This window comes from Triturus cristatus, chromosome 4_1, assembly GCF_964204655.1.
Source record: "Triturus cristatus chromosome 4_1, aTriCri1.1, whole genome shotgun sequence".
NCBI lineage: Eukaryota > Metazoa > Chordata > Amphibia > Caudata > Salamandridae > Triturus > Triturus cristatus.
This window is the reverse complement of record NC_140585.1, coordinates 147,098,583-147,123,638: the sequence shown is the minus strand read 5'-3', so window position 1 is coordinate 147,123,638 and position 25,056 is coordinate 147,098,583. Positions and strand designations below refer to the sequence as shown.

The following is a 25,056-nucleotide window of genomic DNA, read 5'->3' as shown; positions in this document are numbered from 1 at the left end:
ATTGCCAGGCAATGCCAAGCAGCATTAACTGTTTTTTTGTGCAATTAAAGGGGCATCTTTCCAAGACAAAATGCTTTTTTGAGCTGGAAAGTACACACTTTGCTGGCACAGGGCCCAAGGTTCCCACATTCCCCGATAAAAAATATCGGCATACGTTCACCTTTTAAGATTCTGCGAAGGCCCAGACATGATACATAAATAGAAATGTAAATACAGCTGTAATTAGTTTACTTGAAAGTACTGTTTGAAGTGAGTAAAGGTAAGAGGAATATAATTACGGCTTTAGACAATTTTTGAACGTCCCCATCACAACTCTAGCATGGCTTCATTAAATGAGAACTCATTTTCTCCACTTCTTATATGTAAGACACGTATAGCCTTAACTTATAAGATCTTATCCAAATTAAGAAACCTCACAGAGTGCTGCATTGATCTAACAATTTGATTAGAGCGCACAGACAATCGGTCATCAGCAACCCCTGTATTAAAAATTATGTTTCCGAAATCTCTTGATATCTATTCCGCACAGAGAGCTTCAAGTTTCCCCGAAACTCTCTGTGTGCCACTCACTGCAGAAACCCTTTTTACACAAACCCTAAAGTTAAAACACTCCGGCTGGCGGCTAGTTCTATGTCTGGTAGAGCGACTACAACATGTCAATACATACCACCTGTATGCGTTTAGGAAAAATCATGAGCATGCTTAACGTAATTGGTGGTCTTTAGCTGAATTTTCAACATAACTCACAATAGAAAACACTACGCGATATGCAAATATCATTGCATGCTGGGAAAAAGAAAGGTGTTTGTGCTGTTGGCGGCCTGTTGCATCCGGGTGCACCTACCCTGGTTTGTTCCATCTTTGGCACTATATTTGACATTTGATGTTTACGGAGGATCTCACAGTAACAATTCCGGGATTAAATCATTTTCAAACAAATGTTGGGTCACTCTTTTCTGTGTAGAAATAACTGGGTAGGAATATGGTTGTTGTCCTTTTGTGAAATGTACCCGGGAAACGGTTCAATGTACCATGCATCATGGCTTAACCGGATAGTATGTTACAGACGACACATCACAAGTCTTTATAAATTGGAAATGACTCTTTACAGGAAGTCTTCGAATCCGCTTCAGTCTTAATTTTGGTAGCTGCTTGGTTGTCCTCAGCCATCCCACAACACCTGCCTGCCCACTTTTTAGTAACAGAAACAATCTACGTGTTGTGGTGCACCAGCAGAGAGCAAGCGCCATGATAGGATGGGACAGAGAGGCACAAAACATACGGACGCCGGCGGCCACGTTATGGGACAGAGCGATTGACATAGTGGGATTGCGGCCGTTTTAGATTGGGCTACAGTAACAGTGCCATCATGGAATGGGCAACCATTTTAGATTGGACAACAGAAGTGGACCATCGGCCACGAGCGGGTGGCCAGTTGGGTTGTAACGTTGGAACCTTTCCTGGTGCCGTGTGCACCTAGGTTGCAGGGAAGAGTAATTGAGCAATTCATTAAACTACTCTCCGTCACATCTGAATGAGCTGAATGTGTTTTCCGATTTTCAGTTGAATTTGCCATTTCAAACATTTTATTATAGCCTTTGCGTCATACTTTTTAATTGCAACGTTGCTCTATGTCTAAAGAGTAAACATTTCTTTTTGGAGCTTCACAATCGCTGCACAATGGTGGCGATTTAATAGCATAAACAGCATTGATAATTAAAAATTTGCAAACATTCGTGACAAGAATTTTCAATTCTATTAAGGACAAGGAGGCGAGGATTATGCTTTCTCATTTCTTTATTAGAAATGCCCAGCAGCCAATCAGAACCGTTTATGAAACGAAAAAACTACAGTACCCATGAGTACCCGGGTACCACGTGACCAACCATAGAGTCTCTCATATAAAAGGTACAACAGGAGAAAGTACGTCCTCTTTCTTTGGTGAGGAGCAGTTCACAGGAAAAAACATGAAATCCAATGGAAAACGAAGCATGCCAGGAAACAAAGTCCATCAGCCACAGTCGGTGATCATCCTGACGCTAGAAACACAGCAAACGCCGAACAGAGGAAGGCAGCAGATGATCCAAGCGGAGTAAGCAGGATAAACAGTAGAATCACTATTTCGGGTCAGAACCTGAAAAGAAAGTACAGCCGTAATACTCATCCAATAAAGAGAGTGAAGGCAATAAAAGGGAAGGGTAAACAGAGAGAAAATCAATGCATTGCCATAAATCAAATGCAACTGTGACAATGATAAACATGAGAATCAAACATGACTTTGGGTGGGATAATCCTCGCCTCCTTGTCCTTAATAGAATTGAAAATTCTTGTCACGAATGTTTGCAAATTTTTAATTCTATGTCAGGACAGGAGGCTCCGATTATGCTTGTTTAAAGCTGATCCACCACTACAGAAGCAATATGTTCGATAGGCTTGTAATAAAAGGTCTTGAACATAGAATCAGAAGACCAATCTGCGGTTTTCATGATGTCCAGTAATGAAACACCCATCGAGAACGCTTTAGAGGCCATGGCCCCGCGAGCCGAGTGAGCACCAAAAATGTAAACATCAATTCCAGCCTCAGACAAGAGCCATCTAACCCAGCGAGCTAAAGTAGCAGGAGTAACGGGACGAAAAGGTTTTTGCAAGGCAATAAGTAATTGACCCTGTGTATCAGAACGTAAAGGGGCAGTACATACCTCGTAATCCTTGACACATTGAACAACGCAAAGGTTGGGGTGATGAGGAAAGGAAGGATAAGTAACCGAAGAGGTAGCAGTCTTGGTGCGTTTAGAGATTAGAAAAGTGACACCCTCAGGTGTAAATCTGCGACCTGCCAAGTCTAACGCCCGCACGTCAGACACTCGTTTGCAAGAAACGAGACATAACAGCATAGTCAATTTAGCAGAGAGTTGCTTGCGAGAAAGTAATGAATTAGAAGGCCAAGCCTCCAAAAATCTCAAAACAATGGAGACATCCCAAAGCGAGACATATTTAGGGCACGGAGGATTCGCTAAACGAATGCCCTTAAGCAATTTGGAAATTAAGGGATGTTCACCCGCCGGTTTGCCATTAATGGGAACGTGGGCGGCAGAAATGGCTGAACGGAAGCTGTTGACCGTACGATAAGCCAAACCAGAAGAAGCGAGAGAAGCTAGAAAATTAATAATCAGAGCCACATCTGCTGAAGCGGGATCAACTTCCCGCTGAACACACCAGTCACACCAACGTTTCCATGAGGCTCTATATCTTTTGTGAGTACTGGGAGACCAGGCGTCACTGATGAATTTGGAAGCGTCGCATGAAAGGCCTGGGAGCGACCAGCGATCCCCGAAACTCGGCACGCCAACAGAAGGAGATTGCCGGATAGAACCAGAGGATGCGGATCGCCTAGGGGATCCAGCAACAGATTCCACTTCTGGAGAAGAAGGAACGGAACCGCACAACACATCTCCAGAAGGTCTGGGAACCATGGTTGAGCTCTCCACAGCGGAACAATGAGAATTAGCTCCGTTTGAAAACGTTTCGAGTAGGCCAGAACCCTGGGAATCAACATGAACGGGGGAAAGGCGTAACACAGAGTGGACGGCCAAGTCTGAAGAAATGCATCTGTGGCCAGGGCTTTCGGATCCGGCCTCCAGCTGAAGAATAGAGGGAGTTGAGTATTTAGGCGAGACGCAAACAGATCCAGGTGACATTGACCCCAAGTGCGACGGAGAATGCGAAAAATGCGCGGGTGAAGGCGCCAATCGCTGAAGTCGCGAAGATGGCGAGAGTTCCAGTCCGCAATCTGATTGCGGCAACCTGGAAGATATTCGGCAATAACTGTGATCTTCTGTTGAAGACAGAAGTGCCAAAAATCCTTGGCGATCTCCGCCAAAATCTTGGATCGTGTTCCCCCCAACTTGTTGACATACCGGACCGCTGAAACGTTGTCCATGCGGAGAAGAATACAACAATTGGTCTGATGAGGGGAGAAGCACCGAATCGCAAAAGACCCCGCTAGAAGTTCTAGGCAATTGATGTGAAGAGACAGTTCCTGGGGGGACCAGCGACTTCCGGTGGAGATGGGACCGCACCGGGCTGCCCAACCCCAAAGACTGGCATCGGATTCTATCACCAGATCCGGAGCGGAGCCGAACAGGGCTCGTCCATTCCAGGCCTCCATGTGATCCAGCCACCATTGCATCTCGCTCTTCGCATCCTCGGAAAGAGGAATCAGATCTGAATAGCGAAGACCTTTTTGGAGATGACGAATCTTCAATCTCTGAAGTGCTCTGTAATGCAGCGGACCTGGGAATATCGCCTGAATGGAGGACGCCAGTAGACCGACTACACGTGCTAACGACCTCAACGACACAATCTGCCTGGAAAGAACAGACCTCAATTCTCTCTTGATGTACCGAATCTTTTGGTGTGGTAGTAATAGTTGACAGGAGAGGGAATTCACCTGAAAACCCAGAAACTCGATTACTTGAGTAGGATTCAAGATAGACTTCTGCGGATTGACTAGGAAACCCAGGGATTGTAAAAGGTCGATAGACCATTCCAGGTGTGTTAATACTGTGAGGGGTTTGTCCGCCATGAGAAGAATGTCGTCGAGATAGATTATCAGGCGGACACCCCGAGCACGCAGACATTCCACTACGGGCCTCAGAAGTTTCGTGAAGCACCAGGGTGCTGACGAGAGGCCGAAGGGGAGAACCGTGTATTCGTACCAAATCCCTTGCCAACTGAATTGAAGAAAACGACGATGAGGCTCGTAAATGGGAATGGAAAGATACGCATCCTTGAGGTCGAGCCGAACCATCCAGTCCCCTTCGCGAAGAAGATCGCGCAAAAGATGGATCCCTTCCATTTTGAAGTGTCTGTAAACTACACTTCCGTTGAAATCCTTCAAGTTGAGGACCAGACGATTGCCACCCCCTTTTTTCTGAACCAAGAAAACATTGCTGATGAACCCGTGAGGGTGGGGGACAGTTGACATGATTGCCCCTTTGGCGAGAAGGGATTCTATCTCTGCCGAAATAAACTTTTGGTCCTGAAGAGAAAAATGGAGAGGAGTTGGGGGGAGGGATTGATGTTGGGTCTGATAGAATTCTATTTTGAAACCTTGAACAGTTTGCAGAACCCAAGCATCGTTGGAGATTTGACGCCAGTTCTGGAGAAAAAAACGTATTCTGCCCCCCAGAACCACCTCGGAAAAAGAAATCAAACTCACCTGAGGTATTAGAGTCTTGGTAAGCACCTTGGTTGCCACCGGAACGGCCTTTCCGGAATTGACCTCTCCCTCTTCGGGAAGGATAGAAGTTCGAGCGGGAGTTGTAGCCGGAGTCCAGACCACCGCCTCTCTGGGACTGATAACCCCTCTGGGAGGGGTTATTGGAGCCACGGCCGAACGAGCGTCCCCTATGTCGTCCGGCCCTGGCAAAAACCGGACGAAGTGCACGCTTGATGGAAGCTTGCGCCTTATCCAAACCACTGAAGGTTGCAACAAATTTAGTGAGTTCCTTAAGAAACGGTTGGCCGAATAACAGACCTTGAGCCACCGGACCAGACTCGGAAGTAGAAAGTTCCGCCAATTTGGGATCAATCTTTAGCAGAATAGAGCGGCGGCGCTCACTTGAAATGGCACAATTTGCGTTGCCTAACTGGCAAATAGCCCTCTGAGCCCATTCTATGAGTTCATCCGGATCCACAAGGGATTCAGCTTCCTTGGCCTGAAATCCGAGATCAAGGATCTTGGTAAGGGGTCCCATTAAATCCAGCATTTTATCTTGACAGGACCGCCAAGATCTGTCCAGACCCTTTTTAGGATCCTTAGCAAATTTTTTCAGATAGGAAAGCATTGTGGGGTCAATTTCAGGAATGTCTGCCAGGTGATCTGCAAGATCCGGGCGAGGGCACTCGGAGCGGAGGCGAGCCCTAACATCCTTTTCAAAGGGTTGACGGATGTGCGCCTGGACATATTCAGCTACCGCAGGAGAAGGAAGCCATGAAGACGAATGGGGGTGATATATCTCCGATGGTTCAAAGGTTAGGATCTGAGGGTGAGTAGGAGCGTCCACGTAATGCTCCTTGCGAGCCTTCTTGCGTGGTGGAGGGACGTCCTGGTCAGAAGAGGAAGAAGGAGGAGCGTCAGTGTCAGTATGACAGCCTGCCGAGGTAGAAGCGCCTACCAAAGGAATAGAGGAAGCCTTTTCTGAGGCTAGAGATTTAGCCAAGCGTTTAAAATCCGCCCTATGCGGATTTATTGGTGACTTGGAAGAACGAGAAGAAGGCAACCAACCTTGCTGCTTGGCATATTGCGTCAAATGACGCTTCAGCGGATTAATAGCGTGGACCAGAGCTTTGTTAACGGAGTGCTGAACTCCTTGGTCCAATGCTTCTACTAAATCCTGCTCAAGGAAACTTGAGCTCTCATCCTCAAAGGAGTAATCATCCTCATCAAAATACTCCTCCATTTTATCTTGCTTCACTGGAAAAGTGAAAGTAATGCCCACAAAATGACACTTTAATGTCAATAGATATCTCAATGCCAAAGGCACAATTCAGGGGGAGTGAAAAAAACCCACAGCAAGCCACTTAGAAAGGACAGAAAAAACCTGACCAAAAATAAATAAATAAATTAATTGTGGAGGGAGGGCTTGCTGAGTCACTCTAGGCAGAGCCTATGCGTAATTGTACAGCCCCAGGCCTTTAAACAGCAAAGGGCGTCGATGGGGCTGAAGAGAAGCTGAGGCAGTGGGCAGCGGTGTGAAGAACAACCGATTCTTGAGCTCCGTGTGAAAACACGCTATGTAAACAATGAAAATGGCCGCCGCGCATGCGCGGAAACGGCCGCCTCAGATTCGATGTAAACAGAGAAGCACGCGCGCTAGCGCGAGCTTCTCAGCCCCTTTACTCCCACTCCACTAAACACGGACACCGACGCTCGAGCGAGCGTCACGCCCTAGGGAGGTGAGACCACGCTCCCTGCATGTGCACCGCGCGAAGCGGAGCAGAATAAATAAATGAACCGCGTAAGACAGCGCGCAACAATGTAACAGTAATAAAGTACAATTTGCAAGCGAGCGCGTCAAAACAGTATTGCACAGACAATAATGCAACAATGTAACAAGAGTAAGAAGAAAAAGGCACTTAACTGGCTGCGGAGCAGCAAAGAAAGAGGACGTACTTTCTCCTGTTGTACCTTTTGTATGAGAGACTCTATGGTTGGTCACGTGGTACCCGGGTACTCATGGGTACTGTAGTTTTTTCGTTTCATAAACGGTTCTGATTGGCTGCTGGGCATTTCTAATAAAGAAATGAGAAAGCATAATCGGAGCCTCCTGTCCTGACATAGAATTCATACGTCACGCTCTGTGCATTAGATCCAATACGTATTTCCAGCAATGCCGAAGCAGCCGATCTTCGTTAGTATAGTGGTCAGTATCCCCGCCTGTCACGCGGGAGACCGGGGTTCAATTCCCCGACGGGGAGGTGTATATGTTTTTATTTTTTTTTACAATAAAATGTGAATGTTTTACTTCTATTTGATCAGTCTGCTCATTTACATTACACTATGTTTCTGACATTTACACATTAGCTTAAACTGCCGACTTTGGTGCTGGAAACCAGAGTTCGAGTCTCGAGGTTGCGTCCACATCCTGTGATTCTGGGCAAATCACTTAGGGGCATATTAACAAGGAACAGGGAAAATTAACGCTAAGGGTGCTTAGCGTTAATTTTTTAACGCCCGCTATCGCTGGATAATATCGCCTAGTTATCACGTTATTAACAACGCTAACCGCCTAGGCGATAAAATATCCAGCGATAGCGGCATTTTGGGAGGTTATCGCTGGTAATGCAGCGATAAAACTACAAGGATAGGGATATCCTTGTTGATAGCCCATGGTGGATTTAGCCATGTAATCCAACTCCCATTCGATTACATGGCTAAATCTGAAAATTAGCAGATGTAAAAAAGCAGTGTTAACCGTGGTTAGCGCTGCTTTCTTTGTCTCTAACAGGGTTAGCGTGAAGCTTGACAATAGGAGAAATGTCGCTTAGCGACATTTCTCCTACTATTTTGCTCTGGAACGCCCACTTTGCATCTCATTAGAGATACAAAGGGAAGCGTAGTGAATAAGGGTGCTAACTTGCGATTTTGCATGTTAGCACCCTATTGTTGATAGGGCGATATTTTTATCTCCGCTTCTTTGGCTTTTAAAGCCAAACAAAGCAGAGATAAAGCCCTTGTTAATATGCCCCTTAATCTCCCCGTGCCTGAATGTTTAATGTAAATACGGTGCTCATATAAAGCGCTCCAATATCTTCGGGTCGAGTTCACGCTATATAAATATGCAAAAAAATAAAAAATAAACAAGGAGCAAACATGATGGTTAAAAATAAAACTATCTGCTTGCATTTTACACCTTCATGTTTGCAACTAAGGAGGGGATCAATCAATTCTGCACCATGTGCAGTGGCACCAGGATTAAGAGATTAAGGGCCATATTATCAAGGAAGCGCCGATAATGTTATCGCCGTTCCTTGATAATATGGCCCTTGGTGATTTTCATTTTTAGGTCTCGGCTAGCATGGCTGTGCACATGCGCAGCTCGCTCGGTGAGATTTAATGATTTTGAGGTGAAGTGAGCCCTCGACACCGCCCTCCACTCCGCAGGTCGTGAACTGAACTGAACTGTGAAGCCGCACTGGGAGGCTTGGGAGGCTGCGAGCGGCACCAGGAACCGCAAACCGCAAGCCGCCAGTACCGTGGATCGGGAGCTGGACTGTATTGGACTGTATTGGGAGCCGCGGAAGACTAGAGGAAGCACCGGCGAGTCCCAGTATGGTCCGGTAAGGCCCATTGATCCCATTTGACCCCCAGTGAGCCGTGTGGGAGCTGAACCGGCTGAACCGGCGGCAGAACAGAGCAAAGCCGCGGGGGTCTAGAACTGTGTTCCTAAGACCCCAGTGGCTCCAGGCCAGGCCGGGACTTCCAGAGAGCCCGTACGCCACTGTGCTGTGGTCTTGAAGTTGTTGAGGTCTACTTCACACCGTCACTTGCCGTGCGCCACTCGCCCACAGCCGCAGCTCGTAGCTCGAAGCTGTTGAGGCTGCCGTGCGGGGTACAAGCGACTCTCCACTCTCCGCTCTGCATCGCTCTACATCGCTCCCCGCTCCCATCTACTATGCCGATAGATCATTGCTCCCAACCATTGTTCCCAACCTGTTGAATGTGTGGAGAAGTGCGGGGAGCGGTAGGGGAGCAGCGATGATTTCAATCCAATTTAGAGCGTGCATTGGCTCCGGCGGCGGTCCAGGAGCGCAGACATTGAGCCCGTTTGCGTGGTTGAGTGGAAGCCACAAGTGGGAGCCATAGGCAGCGAGAGAGAGAGTAGCGGTGTTCCTGAGTTTTCATCAGTTTTCAAAAGTTTTCTCAGGAAACTGAGGTTTGCCAGGCAAGTAGGTGACTGTGCTGGAGTGGAGTTTTCTTTAAAAATTATATACCCTCTACATTTTGCATGTTTACATTAATAAGAATAATTAATTAATAGTAATCGTACTAATTGTTTGCTGTGTGAATTGACCAACATTACTAATATAAGAAATACACGTGGGAATTGCTTTGCATGGCTTAATTGATACGTAAACTAACTTTCGTACGCCTATTAATGAGAGACAATTAGAATTTGTATGTTATATGTTGCTTTCGTGATGTATTTTGTAATTCGTGCTTTATAAAATAAGTATAACCAGCAAAGAGTGTTGCTTTCTGCTAGATAAATACACACACATAAAGGGTTTAGCGAGGGAATAACATTTTAATAGCCATCTCAATGTATTAATTACGTTTTTGTGTTTCTTTTGCTTAAGTTGGCCATTCGGGCCTACCACAAAATGGATGACATCCCTATCTGACGATTTGACTCCATTACGAAAGTCTCTGGGTGAAGTGCGCATGCGTCGCCGCTAGCAACAGTAGCCTTCTTCTGACCCCAGCCAGACTGTACCCATCAAGGCCACACCGGGAGAGGTGCCAACCTTACAGACAAAAGACTTCCGTAGAATTGACAAGTATAATGACCTCACGACAAGATGCCTATGGGAACCTAAAAGACTATAGTAAATCAACCAATCAGAAGAACTGAGACCCAAAAACTTGTTACATGTTGCAGTAATTTTACTTTAAATTAGGATAGAATAAAGAGGTTATGAGCTGATGCTGAGGTTTGCCTTGATGTTGTTTTCCCGATTTCCTGACGTTATGCTGACGGAGAAAACGGTGACACTGCAAGACAGCTGTTTCCCTGATACTCTGACGGACTGATCAGATGCCCAATTTCCTGATGAACTGAATAATCGCTTTTATGGGCATAGAGGGACAAAAGATCTGAATTTGACTTAGAGGACGACATTTAGCCAGAATAGGTAAATATGATAATCAGCTGCTCGAATAATGAATGACTTTTTCCTCACATTATTTAGATAAATTTCAAATTATTCACTACAAGAACTGTGTCGGGTTATTATTTGAGAAATGTATTGATGTGAAGTGATTATAGAATTAGGAGTTACTCAACCCAGCGACTAGCTGATCCATGGGAGGAATACTAAGGAGGATGTTTAGATCCTATTGAGGTAGAGAAGGATAGGTGAATCTATTGCTCATTAGGGACTACGGGTATTTCCTCTCATTACAGCGTATGGAATGAATCACCTCCTTAGAAGCATAGATCAATAGAGAATGAATGTTGGTGTTATGGGCCCCACCAGTGAATGGAGTGAATGAATGTGTCTGTGAAGATCTATGGTCTGTGACGAAGGGAGGGATTTAGTATTCCGCGCTGCAACAGTTTTTCTGGTCACAGAGGGATGGTTAGCTATTATTTTGGGTTTAGTGACGATTGCTTGTAAATAGCTTATTGATTATTGATTGGTATTGGTTTATGTACTAACACTCTATGTTGAGTTACGTCGAGTTTTATGTTGTTGGCACGGCTTCTGGGATGTAGGAAGTCGGAGGTTTGTTACAGTTCCGTAGTGGAGCAGAGGTAAGCGCTGTTCTCAAGAAAGACGGAATTGTAGTTGCCCGTAGGTACACGGGAAAAACGTGTAGCAATTAAAGTTGCACGACGCATTGTCTGGGTTCGATTCGGCAGAACCAGTGCTGATTTTTGTACTGGAAGCAGGAAACCTATGCTTGGCAGAATGCACGCACCCTTGTGCTATGCTTCATCGGCGCGTGCGTTGGCGCATGGCCGTGTGACAGCAATGGGTGTGGAAAGCAAAGCGGTATCATAGGAGACGCGGCTCTGTTTCCCTCCCAACTTATGTTGCATTGCTGCTCCAAAACTTAGTAAAATCAGCTGCTTGGGTGAAAGTATTGGGGTGATAAAGTGTTACTCAAAGGGGCATATTTACTAATTTTTCACGCAATGCAGCAGCCATATTTGCTGTGCCGCGCAAGGGGAACAACACAGGAGCAGATTTACAAGCCGCTTGCGTCAACTTTACGCTGCCGTTGCATCACTTCTGTGACGCAGCGGCGTCGTAAACAATGCGCCACGATGCAACATATTTACAACGTGATGCATCTAGGGAGATGCGTCACGTTGTAAAGCCCTGCACTACATTATATCTGCGTCAGGTATAATGTATGCAGGTTGGGCGTTCCGTCGCAAGGAAGCCTCATAAAAGTGACACAGTGAAATCTACAAGATTTCACTGACTCTCTTTTACGACGCCACTGCGTCAAAACCTTGCGCCTGCTTGAAGCAGGCGTAAGGAGTGGCGCATCATGATGGGGAAAGGCATTCCTGACCATTGCTGGAGTTGCGTCCTGCTTGCGACATGACTCCAGCAATGCGCTGCTTGTACGCCAAAAGATGCGTCATGCATCTGTCTATCCTTGCGCCACGATGCGCCGCATTGTAAATGCGACGCATCCATGGTGGCACAAGGCTTTTTTTCTGTCACGCAATTTAGCTGACACATCTCTGCTAATATGCAGAGATGCGCCAGTTCTTGTAAATTTGCCCCACAGTGCGGAGCCATATTTACTAAGACTGGCCTGCTGCTGCCAACCCCTGCGCTGGTGCTCTAAAAGGATGCCTTGCGTGATGCAAAGCTCACAGAGGCCAATGTGTGCTGTTAAGCATAGGATTTATACCGTATGCATACCCTTCCCGTACAAGTTCTTATGTATGGACAACCCTAGAAGATTCCCAAGCTCTGGGCGTGTGCCGTGAAGTTTGGCTCACATGTGATGTGTGTTTTTTATGGAGTAATTAAAACATTTCTTCTTGCTATTGCCCACTTTAAGGCGATGTTATTTTTTGATGCAAAGCCTTGTCTGGCTAGTTTCGGCTTTGCATCAAAACACATAGGTTTATCCACCGAAGTAATGCTCCAGTAACGCCCCATTGACGCTAAGCAATGCCAAGCAGCATTAACTGTTTTTTTGTGGAATTAAAGAGACAAAATGCTTTTTTGAGCTGGAAAGTACACACCATGTCACGTGCCTCTTTGTGCTGGCACAGGGCCCAAGGTTCCCACATTCCCCTGAGAAAAATATCGGCATTCGTTCACCTTTTAAGATTCTGCGAAGGCCCAGACATGATACATAAATAGAAATGTAAATACAGCTGTAATTAGTTTACTTGAAAGTACTGTTTGAAGTGTGTAAAGGTAAGAGCAATATAATTACGGCTTTAGACGATTTTTGAACGTCCCCATCACAACTGGAGCATGGCTTCATTAAATGAGAACTAATCTTCTCCACTTCTTATATGTAAAACACGTATAGCCTAAATTTATAAGCTCTTATCCAAATTAAGAATCCGCAAAGAGTACTGCATTGATCTAACATTGTACAATTTGATTAGGGCGCACAGACAATCGGTCATCAGCAGCCCCCGCAACAAAAATTATGTTTCCGAAATCTCTTGATATCGATTCCGCACAGGGCGCTCCAGGTTGCCCCAGAACTCTCTGTGTGCCACTCACGACAGAAACCCTTTTTACACAACCCATTAAGTTAAAACACTCCGACTGGCGGCTAGTTCTATGTCTGGTAGAGCGACTACAACATGTTAATTACATACCACCTGTATGCGTTTAGGAAAAATCATGAACATTCTTAACGTAATTGGTGGTTTTCAGCTGAATTTTCAACATAACTCACAATAGAAAACAACTCCGCGATATGCAAAGGTCATTGCATGCTGGGAAAAAGAAAGGTGTTTGTGCTGTTGGCGGCCTGTGGCATCCGGGTGCACCTACCCTGGTTTGTTCCATCTTTGGCACTATATTTGACATTTGATGTTTACGGAGGATCTCACAGTAACAATTCCGGGATTAAATCATTTTCAAACAAATGTTGGGTCACTCTTTTCTGTGTAGAAATAACTGGGTAGTAATAGGGTTGTTGTCCTTTTGTGAAATGTGCCCAGGAAACGGTTCAGTGTCCCATGCATCATGGGACTTGTAGTCCTTTTTTTTTTTACTGGCTTAACCGGGTAGTATGTTACAGATGACAAATCACAAGTCTTTATAAATTGGAAATGACTCTTTACGGGAAGTCTTCGAGTCCGCTGCAGTCTTAATTTTGGTAGCTGCTTGGTTGTCATCAGCCATCCCACAATACCTGCTTGCCCACTGTTTAGTAACAGAAACAATCTACGTGTTGTGGTGCACCAGCAGAGAGCAAGCGCCATGATAGGATGGGACAGAGAGGCACAAAACATACGGACGCCGGCGGCCACGTTATGGGACAGAGCGATTGACATAGTGGGATAGCGGCCGTTTTAGATTGGGCTACAGTAACAGTGCCATCATGGAATGGGCAACCATTTTAGATTGGACAACAGAAGTGGACCATCGGCCACGAGCGGGTGGCCAGTTGGGTTGTAACGTTGGAACCTTTCCTGGTGCCGTGTGCACCTAGGTTGCAGGGAAGAGTAATTGAGCAATTCATTAAACTACTCTCCGTCACAGCTGAATGAGCTGAATGTGTTTTCCGATTTTCAGTTGAATTTGCCATTTCAAACATTTTATTATAGCCTTTGCGTCATACTTTTTAATTGCAACGTTGCTCTATGTCTAAAGAGTAAACATTTCTTTTTGGAGCTTCACAATCGCTGCACAATGGTGGCGATTTAATCGCATAAACAGCATTGATAATTCATACGTCACGCTCTGTGCATTAGATCCACTACGTATTTCCAGCAGTGCTGAAGCAGCCGCTCCTCGTTAGTATAGTGGTCAGTATCCCCGCCTGTCACGCGGGAGACCGGGGTTCAATTCCCCGACGGGGAGGTGTATATGTTTTTATTTTTTTTTACAATAAAATGTGAATGTTTTACTTCTATTTGATCAGTCTGCTCATTTACATTACACTATGTTTCTGACATTTACACATTAGCTTAAACTGCCGACTTTGGTGCTGGAAACCAGAGTTCGAGTCTCGAGGTTGCGTCCACATCACTTAGGGGCATATTAACAAGGAACAGGGAAAATTAACGCTAAGGGCGCTTAGCATTAAGTTTTTTAACGCCCGCTATCGCTGGATAATAACGCCTGGTTATCGCGTTATTAACAACGCTAACCGCCGGGGCGATAAAAAATCCAGCGATAGCGGCATTTTGGGAGGTTATCGCTGGTAATGCAGCGATAAAACTACAAGGATAGGGATATCCTTGTTGATAGCCCATGGTGGATTTAGCCATGTAATCCAACTCCCATTGGATTACATGGCTAAATCTGAAAATTAGCAGACGTAAAAAAGCAGCGTTAACCGTGGTTAGCGCTGCTTTTTTTGTCTCTAACAGGGTTAGCGTGAAGCTTGATAATAGGAGAAATGTCGCTTAGCGACATTTCTCCTATTATTTTGCTCTGGAACGCCCACTTTGCATCTCATTAGAGATGCAAAGGGAAGCGTAGTGAAAAAGGGTGCTAACATGCGATTTTGCATGTTAGCACCCTGTTGTTGATAGGGCGATATTTTTATCTTTGCTTCTTTGGCTTTTAAAGCCAAAAAAGCAGAGATAAAGCCCTTGTTAATATGCCCCTTAATCTCCCCGTGCCTGAATGTGTAATGTAAATACGGTGCTCATATAAAGCGCTCCAATATCTTCGGGTCGAGTTCACGCTATATAAATATGCAAAAAAATAAAAAATAAACAAGGAGCAAACATGATGGTTAAAAATAAAACTATCTGCTTGCATTTTACACCTTCATGTTTGCAACTAAGGAGGGGATCAATCAATTCTGCACCATGTGCAGTGGCACCAGGATTAAGAGATTAAGGGCCATATTATCAAGGAAGCGGCGATAATGTTATCGCCGTTCCTTGATAATATGGCCCTTGGTGATTTTCATTTTTAGGTCTCGGCTAGCATGGCTGTGCACATGCGCAGCTCGCTCGGTGAGATTTAATGATTTTGAGGTGAAGTGAGCCCTCGACACCGCCCTCCACTCTGCAGGTCGTGAACTGAACTGAACTGTGAAGCCGCACTGGGAGGCTTGGGAGGCTGCGAGCGGCACCAGGAACCGCAAACCGCAAGCCGCCAGTACCGTGGATCGGGAGCTGGACTGTATTGGACTGTATTGGGAGCCGCGGAAGACTAGAGGAAGCACCGGCGAGTCCCAGTATGGTCCGGTAAGGCCCATTGATCCCATTTGACCCCCAGTGAGCCGTGTGGGAGCTGAACCGGCTGAACCGGCGGCAGAACAGAGCAAAGCCGCGGGGGTCTAGAACTGTGTTCCTAAGACCCCAGTGGCTTCAGGCCAGGCCGGGACTTCCAGAGAGCCCGTACGGCTCTGTGCTGTGGTCTTGAAGTTGTTGAGGTCTACGTCACACCGTCACTTGCCGTGCGCCACTCGCCCACAGCCGCAGCTCGTAGCTCGAAGCTGTTGAGGCTGCCGTGCGGGGTACAAGCGACTCTCCACTCTCCGCTCTGCATCGCTCTACATCGCTCCCCGCTCACCCGCTCCCATCTACTATGCCGATAGATCATTGCTCCCAACCATTGTTCCCAACCTGTTGAATGTGTGGAGAAGTGCGGGGAGCGGTAGGGGAGCAGCGATGATTTCAATCCAATTTAGAGCGTGCATTGGCTCCGGCGGCGGTCCAGGAGCGCAGACATTGAGCCCGTTTGCGTGGTTGAGTGGAAGCCACAAGTGGGAGCCATAGGCAGCGAGAGAGAGAGTAGCGGTGTTCCTGAGTTTTCATCAGTTTTCAAAAGTTTTCTCAGGAAACTGAGGTTTGCCAGGCAAGTAGGTGACTGTGCTGGAGTGGAGTTTTCTTTAAAAATTATATACCCTCTCCATTTTGCATGTTTACATTAATAAGAATAATTAATTAATAGTAATCGTACTAATTGTTTGCTGTGTGAATTGACCAACATTACTAATATAAGAAATACACGTGGGAATTGCATTTGCATGGCTTAATTGATACGTAAACTAACTTTCGTACGCCTATTAATGAGAGACAATTAGAATTTGTATGTTATATGTTGCTTTCGTGATGTATTTTGTAATTCGTGCTTTATAAAATAAGTATAACCAGCAAAGAGTGTTGCTTTCTGCTAGATAAATACACACACATAAAGGGTTTAGCGAGGGAATAACATTTTAATAGCCATCTCAATGTATTAATTACGTTTTTGTGTTTCTTTTGCTTAAGTTGGCCATTCGGGCCTACCACAAAATGGATGACATCCCTATCTGACGATTTGACTCCATTACGAAAGTCTCTGGGTGAAGTGCGCATGCGTCGCCGCTAGCAACAGTAGCCTTCTTCTGACCCCAGCCAGACTGTACCCATCAAGGCCACACCGGGAGAGGTGCCAACCTTACAGACAAAAGACTTCCGTAGAATTGACAAGTATAATGACCTCACGACAAGATGCCTATGGGAACCTAAAAGACTATAGTAAATCAACCAATCAGAAGAACTGAGACCCAAAAACTTGTTACATGTTGCAGTAATTTTACTTTAAATTAGGATAGAATAAAGAGGTTATGAGCTGATGCTGAGGTTTGCCTTGATGTCGTTTTCCCGATTTCCTGACGTTATGCTGACGGAGAAAACGGTGACACTGCAAGACAGCTGTTTCCCTGATACTCTGACGGACTGATCAGATGCCCAATTTCCTGATGAACTGAATAATCGCTTTTATGGGCATAGAGGGACAAAAGATCTGAATTTGACTTAGAGGACGACATTTAGCCAGAATAGGTAAATATGATAATCAGCTGCTCGAATAATGAATGACTTTTTCCTCACATTATTTAGATAAATTTCAAATTATTCACTACAAGAACTGTGTCGGGTTATTATTTGAGAAATGTATTGATGTGAAGTGATTATAGAATTAGGAGTTACTCAACCCAGCGACTAGCTGATCCATGGCCTATCCATGGGAGGAATACTAAGGAGGATGTTTAGATCCTATTGAGGTAGAGAAGGATAGGTGAATCTATTGCTCATTAGGGACTACGGGTATTTCCTCTCATTACAGCGTATGGAATGAATCACCTCCTTAGAAGCATAGATCAATAGAGAATGAATGTTGGTGTTATGGGCCCCACCAGTGATTGCAGTGAATCAATGTGTCTGTGAAGATCTATGGTCTGTGACGAAGGGAGGGATTTAGTATTCCGCGCTGCAACAGTTTTTCTGGTCACAGAGGGATGGTTAGCTATTATTTTGGGTTTAGTGACGATTGCTTGTAAATAGCTTATTGATTATTGATTGGTATTGGTTTATGTACTAACACTCTATGTTGAGTTACGTCGAGTTTTATGTTGTTGGCACGGCTTCTGGGATGTAGGAAGTCGGAGGTTTGTTACAGTTCCGTAGTGGAGCAGAGGTAAGCGCTGTTCTCAAGAAAGACGGAATTGTAGTTGCCCGTAGGTACACGGCAAAAACGTGTAGCAATTAAAGTTGCACGACGCATTGTCTGGGTTCGATTCGGCAGAACCAGTGCTGATTTTTGTACTGGAAGCAGGAAACCTATGCTTGGCAGAATGCACGCACTCTTGTGCTATGTTTCATCGGTGCATGCGTTGGCGCATGGCAGTGTGACAGCAATGGGTGTGGAAAGCAAAGCGGTATCATAGGAGGCGCGGCTCTGTTTCCCTCCCAACTTATGTTGCAGTGCTGCTCCAAAACGTAGTAAAATCAGCTGCTTGGGTGAAAGTATTGGGGTGATAAAGTGTTACTCAAAGGGGCATATTTACTAATTTTTCACGCAATGCAGCAGCCATATTTGCTGTGCCGCGCAAGGGGAACAACACAGGAGCAGATTTACAAGCCGCTTGCGTCAACTTTACGCTGCTGTTGCATCACTTCTGTGACGCAGCGGCGTCGTAAACAATGCGCCACGATGCAACATATTTACAACGTGATGCATCTAGGGAGATGCGTCACGTTGTAAAGCCCTGCGCTACATTATATCTGCGTCAGGTATAATGTATGCAGGATGGGCGTTCCGTCGCAAAGAAGCCTCATAAAAGTGACACAGTGAAATCTACAAGATTTCACTGACTCTCTTTTACGACGCCACTGCGTCAAAACCTTGCGCCTGCTTGAAGCAGGCGTAAGGAGTGGCGCATCATGATGGGGAAAGGCATTCCTGACCATTGCTGGAGTTGCGTCGTGCTTGCGACATGACTCCAGCAATGCGCTGCTTGTACGCCAAAAGATGCGTCACGCATCTGTCTATCCTTGCGCCACGATGCGCCGCATTGTAAATGCGACGCATCCATGGTGGCACAAGGCTTTTTTTCTGTCACGCAATTTAGCTGACACATCTCTGCTAATATGCACCAGGATTAAGAGATTAAGGGCCATATTATCAAGGAAGCGGCGATAATGTTATCGCCGTTCCTTGATAATATGGCCCTTGGTGATTTTCATTTTTAGGTCTCGGCTAGCATGGCTGTGCACATGCGCAGCTCGCTCGGTGAGATTTAATGATTTTGAGGTGAAGTGAGCCCTCGACACCGCCCTCCACTCTGCAGGTCGTGAACTGAACTGAACTGTGAAGCCGCACTGGGAGGCTTGGGAGGCTGCGAGCGGCACCAGGAACCGCAAACCGCAAGCCGCCAGTACCGTGGATCGGGAGCTGGACTGTATTGGACTGTATTGGGAGCCGCGGAAGACTAGAGGAAGCACCGGCGAGTCCCAGTATGGTCCGGTAAGGCCCATTGATCCCATTTGACCCCCAGTGAGCCGTGTGGGAGCTGAACCGGCTGAACCGGCGGCAGAACAGAGCAAAGCCGCGGGGGTCTAGAACTGTGTTCCTAAGACCCCAGTGGCTTCAGGCCAGGCCGGGACTTCCAGAGAGCCCGTACGGCTCTGTGCTGTGGTCTTGAAGTTGTTGAGGTCTACGTCACACCGTCACTTGCCGTGCGCCACTCGCCCACAGCCGCAGCTCGTAGCTCGAAGCTGTTGAGGCTGCCGTGCGGGGTACAAGCGACTCTCCACTCTCCGCTCTGCATCGCTCTACATCGCTCCCCGCTCACCCGCTCCCATCTACTATGCCGATAGATCATTGCTCCCAACCATTGTTCCCAACCTGTTGAATGTGTGGAGAAGTGCGGGGAGCGGTAGGGGAGCAGCGATGATTTCAATCCAATTTAGAGCATGCATTGGCTCCGGCGGCGGTCCAGGAGCGCAGACATTGAGCCCGTTTGCGTGGTTGAGTGGAAGCCACAAGTGGGAGCCATAGGCAGCGAGAGAGAGAGTAGCGGTGTTCCTGAGTTTTCATCAGTTTTCAAAAGTTTTCTCAGGAAACTGAGGTTTGCCAGGCAAGTAGGTGACTGTGCTGGAGTGGAGTTTTCTTTAAAAATTATATACCCTCTCCATTTTGCATGTTTACATTAATAAGAATAATTAATTAATAGTAATCGTACTAATTGTTTGCTGTGTGAATTGACCAACATTACTAATATAAGAAATACACGTGGGAATTGCATTTGCATGGCTTAATTGATACGTAAACTAACTTTCGTACGCCTATTAATGAGAGACAATTAGAATTTGTATGTTATATGTTGCTTTCGTGATGTATTTTGTAATTCGTGCTTTATAAAATAAGTATAACCAGCAAAGAGTGTTGCTTTCTGCTAGATAAATACACACACATAAAGGGTTTAGCGAGGGAATAACATTTTAATAGCCATCTCAATGTATTAATTACGTTTTTGTGTTTCTTTTGCTTAAGTTGGCCATTCGGGCCTACCACAAAATGGATGACATCCCTATCTGACGATTTGACTCCATTACGAAAGTCTCTGGGTGAAGTGCGCATGCGTCGCCGCTAGCAACAGTAGCCTTCTTCTGACCCCAGCCAGACTGTACCCATCAAGGCCACACCGGGAGAGGTGCCAACCTTACAGACAAAAGACTTCCGTAGAATTGACAAGTATAATGACCTCACGACAAGATGCCTATGGGAACCTAAAAGACTATAGTAAATCAACCAATCAGAAGAACTGAGACCCAAAAACTTGTTACATGTTGCAGTAATTTTACTTTAAATTAGGATAGAATAAAGAGGTTATGAGCTGATGCTGAGGTTTGCCTTGATGTCGTTTTCCCGATTTCCTGACGTTATGCTGACGGAGAAAACGGTGACACTGCAAGACAGCTGTTTCCCTGATACTCTGACGGACTGATCAGATGCCCAATTTCCTGATGAACTGAATAATCGCTTTTATGGGCATAGAGGGACAAAAGATCTGAATTTGACTTAGAGGACGACATTTAGCCAGAATAGGTAAATATGATAATCAGCTGCTCGAATAATGAATGACTTTTTCCTCACATTATTTAGATAAATTTCAAATTATTCACTACAAGAACTGTGTCGGGTTATTATTTGAGAAATGTATTGATGTGAAGTGATTATAGAATTAGGAGTTACTCAACCCAGCGACTAGCTGATCCATGGCCTATCCATGGGAGGAATACTAAGGAGGATGTTTAGATCCTATTGAGGTAGAGAAGGATAGGTGAATCTATTGCTCATTAGGGACTACGGGTATTTCCTCTCATTACAGCGTATGGAATGAATCACCTCCTTAGAAGCATAGATCAATAGAGAATGAATGTTGGTGTTATGGGCCCCACCAGTGATTGCAGTGAATCAATGTGTCTGTGAAGATCTATGGTCTGTGACGAAGGGAGGGATTTAGTATTCCGCGCTGCAACAGTTTTTCTGGTCACAGAGGGATGGTTAGCTATTATTTTGGGTTTAGTGACGATTGCTTGTAAATAGCTTATTGATTATTGATTGGTATTGGTTTATGTACTAACACTCTATGTTGAGTTACGTCGAGTTTTATGTTGTTGGCACGGCTTCTGGGATGTAGGAAGTCGGAGGTTTGTTACAGTTCCGTAGTGGAGCAGAGGTAAGCGCTGTTCTCAAGAAAGACGGAATTGTAGTTGCCCGTAGGTACACGGCAAAAACGTGTAGCAATTAAAGTTGCACGACGCATTGTCTGGGTTCGATTCGGCAGAACCAGTGCTGATTTTTGTACTGGAAGCAGGAAACCTATGCTTGGCAGAATGCACGCACCCTTGTGCTATGTTTCATCGGTGCATGCGTTGGCGCATGGCAGTGTGACAGCAATGGGTGTGGAAAGCAAAGCGGTATCATAGGAGGCGCGGCTCTGTTTCCCTCCCAACTTATGTTGCAGTGCTGCTCCAAAACGTAGTAAAATCAGCTGCTTGGGTGAAAGTATTGGGGTGATAAAGTGTTACTCAAAGGGGCATATTTACTAATTTTTCACGCAATGCAGCAGCCATATTTGCTGTGCCGCGCAAGGGGAACAACACAGGAGCAGATTTACAAGCCGCTTGCGTCAACTTTACGCTGCTGTTGCATCACTTCTGTGACGCAGCGGCGTCGTAAACAATGCGCCACGATGCAACATATTTACAACGTGATGCATCTAGGGAGATGCGTCACGTTGTAAAGCCCTGCGCTACATTATATCTGCGTCAGGTATAATGTATGCAGGATGGGCGTTCCGTCGCAAAGAAGCCTCATAAAAGTGACACAGTGAAATCTACAAGATTTCACTGACTCTCTTTTACGACGCCACTGCGTCAAAACCTTGCGCCTGCTTGAAGCAGGCGTAAGGAGTGGCGCATCATGATGGGGAAAGGCATTCCTGACCATTGCTGGAGATGCGTCGTGTTTGCGACATGACTCCAGCAATGCGCTGCTTGTACGCCAAAAGATGCGTCACGCATCTGTCTATCCTTGCGCCACGATGCGCCGCATTGTAAATGCGACGCATCCATGGTGGCACAAGGCTTTTTTTCTGTCACGCAATTTAGCTGACACATCTCTGCTAATATGCAGAGATGCGCCAGTTCTTGTAAATTTGCCCCACAGTGCGGAGCCATATTTACTAAGACTGGCCTGCTGCTGCCAACCCCTGCGCTGGTGCTCTAAAAGGATGCCTTGCGTGATGCAAAGCTCACAGAGGCCAATGTGTGCTGTTAAGCATAGGATTTATACCGTATGCATACCCTTCCCGTACAAGTTCTTATGTATGGACAACCCTAGAAGATTCCCAAGCTCTGGGCGTGTGCCGTGAAGTTTGGCTCACATGTGATGTGTGTTTTTTATGGCGAAATTAAAACATTTCTTCTTGCTATTGCCCACTTTAAGGCGATGTTATTTTTTGATGCAAAGCCTTGTCTGGCTAGTTTCGGCTTTGCATCAAAACACATAGGTTTATCCACCGAAGTAATACTCCAGTAACGCCCCATTGCCAGGCAATGCCAAGCAGCATTAACTTTTTTTTGGTGCAATTAAAGGGGCATCTTTCCAAGACAAAATGCTTTTTTGAGCTGGAAAGTACACACCATGTCACGTGCCTCTTTGTACTGGCACAGGGCCCAAGGTTCCCATATTCCCCTGAGAGAAATATCGGCATTTGTTCACCTTTTAAGATTCTGCGAAGGCCCAGACATGATACATAAATAGAAATGTAAATACAGCTGTAATTAGTTTACTTGAAAGTACTGTTTGAAGTGTGTAAAGTTAAGAGGAATATAATTACGGCTTTAGACAATTTTTGAACGTCCCCATCACAACTTTAGCATGGCTTCATTAAATGAGAACTAATCTTCTCCACTTCTTATATGTAAGACACGCATAGCCTAAACTTATAAGATCTTATCCACATTAAGAAACCGCAAAGACGCAAAGAGTACTGCATTGATCTCACATTGTACAATTTGATTAGGACTCGGTCATCAGCAACCCCCGTATTAAAAATTATGTTTCCGAAATCTCTTGATATCGATTCCGCACAGAGAGCTCCAGGTTGCCACGGAACTCTCTGTGTGCCACTCACGACAGAAACCCTTTTTACACAAATGTTAAAGTTAAAACACTCCGGCAACCGGCTAGTTCAATGTCTAGTAGAGCGACTACAACATGTTAATTACATACCACCTGTATGCGTTTAGGAAAAATCATGAGCATGCTTAACGTAATTGGTGGTCTTCAGCTGAATTTTCAACATAACTCACAATAGAAAACACTACGCGATATGCAAATGTCATTGCATGCTGGGAAAAAGAAAGGTGTTTGTGCTGTTGGCGGCCTGTTGCATCCGGGTGCACCTACCCTGGTTTGTTCCATCTTTGGCACTATATTTGACATTTGATGTTTACGGAGGATCTCATAGTAACAATTCCGGGATTAAATCATTTTCAAACAAATGTTGGGTCACTCTTTTCTGTGTAGAAATAACTGGGTAGTAATATGGTTGTTGTCCTTTTGTGAAATGTACCCGGGAAAATGTTCAGTGTACCATGCATCATGGGACTTGTAGTTCTCATTTTTTTTTTTACTGGCTTAACCGGATAGTATGTTACAGAGGACAAATCAGAAGTCTTTATAAATTGGAAATTATTCTTTACGGGAAGTCTTCGAGTCCGCTGCAGTCTTAATTTTGGTAGCTGCTTGGTTGTCATCAGCCATCCCACAACACCTGCTTGCCCACTGTTTAGTAACAGAAACAATCTACGTGTTGTGGTGCACCAGCAGAGAGCAAGCGCCATGATAGGATGGGACAGAGAGGCACAAAACACACGGACGACGGCGGCCACGTTATGGGACAGAGCGATTGACATAGTGGGATAGCGGCCGTTTTAGATTGGGCTACAGTAACAGTGCCATCATGGAATGGGCAACCATTTTAGATTGGACCACAGAAGTGAAGCATCGGCCAGTTGGGTTGTAACGTTGTGAAACAGGATCAGAATCACACAGGAAGGCGTGATCGATAATTCAAGAAGTAGTTTATTGTTCATCCATCCACCCCGTTACACGGAGCGTCCAGCCGTAAAGCCATCCAGATCCTTAACTGATTTTCCCCGAACCCTGTATCGGCGGTGGCACAAATCTCGCATAATATTCCGCCAAGCCGAAGAAGGAGCGTAAGGAGTCTTTATCCTTAGGTGCTTTAGCATCTTCAATAGCTCGTATCACAGAGTATTTAGGCTTAATCCCTTGACTAGAGACATTATGACCTAAGTACTCGAGCTCTTGTACTGCAAATTTACATTTATCAGGTCTCACAGTCATTTCTTTAGATTTTAAGATTGTTAGCACTCGTTTAAGTATCTCATTGTGTTCCTCAAATGACTCAGCGAAAATAAGGATATCGTCCAAATACGCTTGGACCCCCTTAACATCATGAAACAGCGTATCCATCAATTTTTGGAACACACTACCGGCTGACGCCAATCCAAATGGAAGCCGGAGAAACTTGTACGCACCAAAAGGGGTGACAAATGTAGTCAACTCTTGAGACTCTTTTGAAAGAGACACCTGGTGGTATGCTGATCGTAGATCAATTAAGGAGAACCATTTAGCCCCCCCTATATTCGCCAGGAGTTCATGGATTCTTGGCAGTGGGTGGCAATCCACCAAAATATTCTTATTTAGCGACCGCAAGTCGGCGCAAAGTCTGACCTCGCCAGACTTTTTCTGCGCGACTACGATGGGAGCCACCCACTGGGAGGA

General features: G+C 45.5%; 3 non-coding genes and 1 pseudogene across 3 annotated transcripts; 1 reads left to right on the top strand and 3 right to left on the bottom strand.

The window, feature by feature from the left end:
* Positions 1–446: 446 nt before the first annotated feature.
* On the bottom strand, positions 447–586 carry LOC146851614 (U11 spliceosomal RNA). The gene has a single exon (XR_014958997.1). It is a non-coding gene; the product is annotated as a U11 spliceosomal RNA (small nuclear RNA).
* A 12,286-nt stretch (positions 587–12,872) lies between these two features.
* On the bottom strand, positions 12,873–13,012 carry LOC146851613 (U11 spliceosomal RNA). Its single transcript, XR_014958996.1, has one exon. It is a non-coding gene; the product is annotated as a U11 spliceosomal RNA (small nuclear RNA).
* Positions 13,013–14,235: 1,223 nt separating this feature from the next.
* Positions 14,236–14,307, top strand: TRNAD-GUC (transfer RNA aspartic acid (anticodon GUC)). The gene has a single exon. It is a non-coding gene; the product is annotated as a tRNA-Asp (tRNA).
* An 8,910-nt stretch (positions 14,308–23,217) lies between these two features.
* LOC146851611 (U11 spliceosomal RNA) lies at positions 23,218–23,393 on the bottom strand (annotated as a pseudogene).
* Between the last annotated feature and the right edge of the window lie 1,663 nt (positions 23,394–25,056).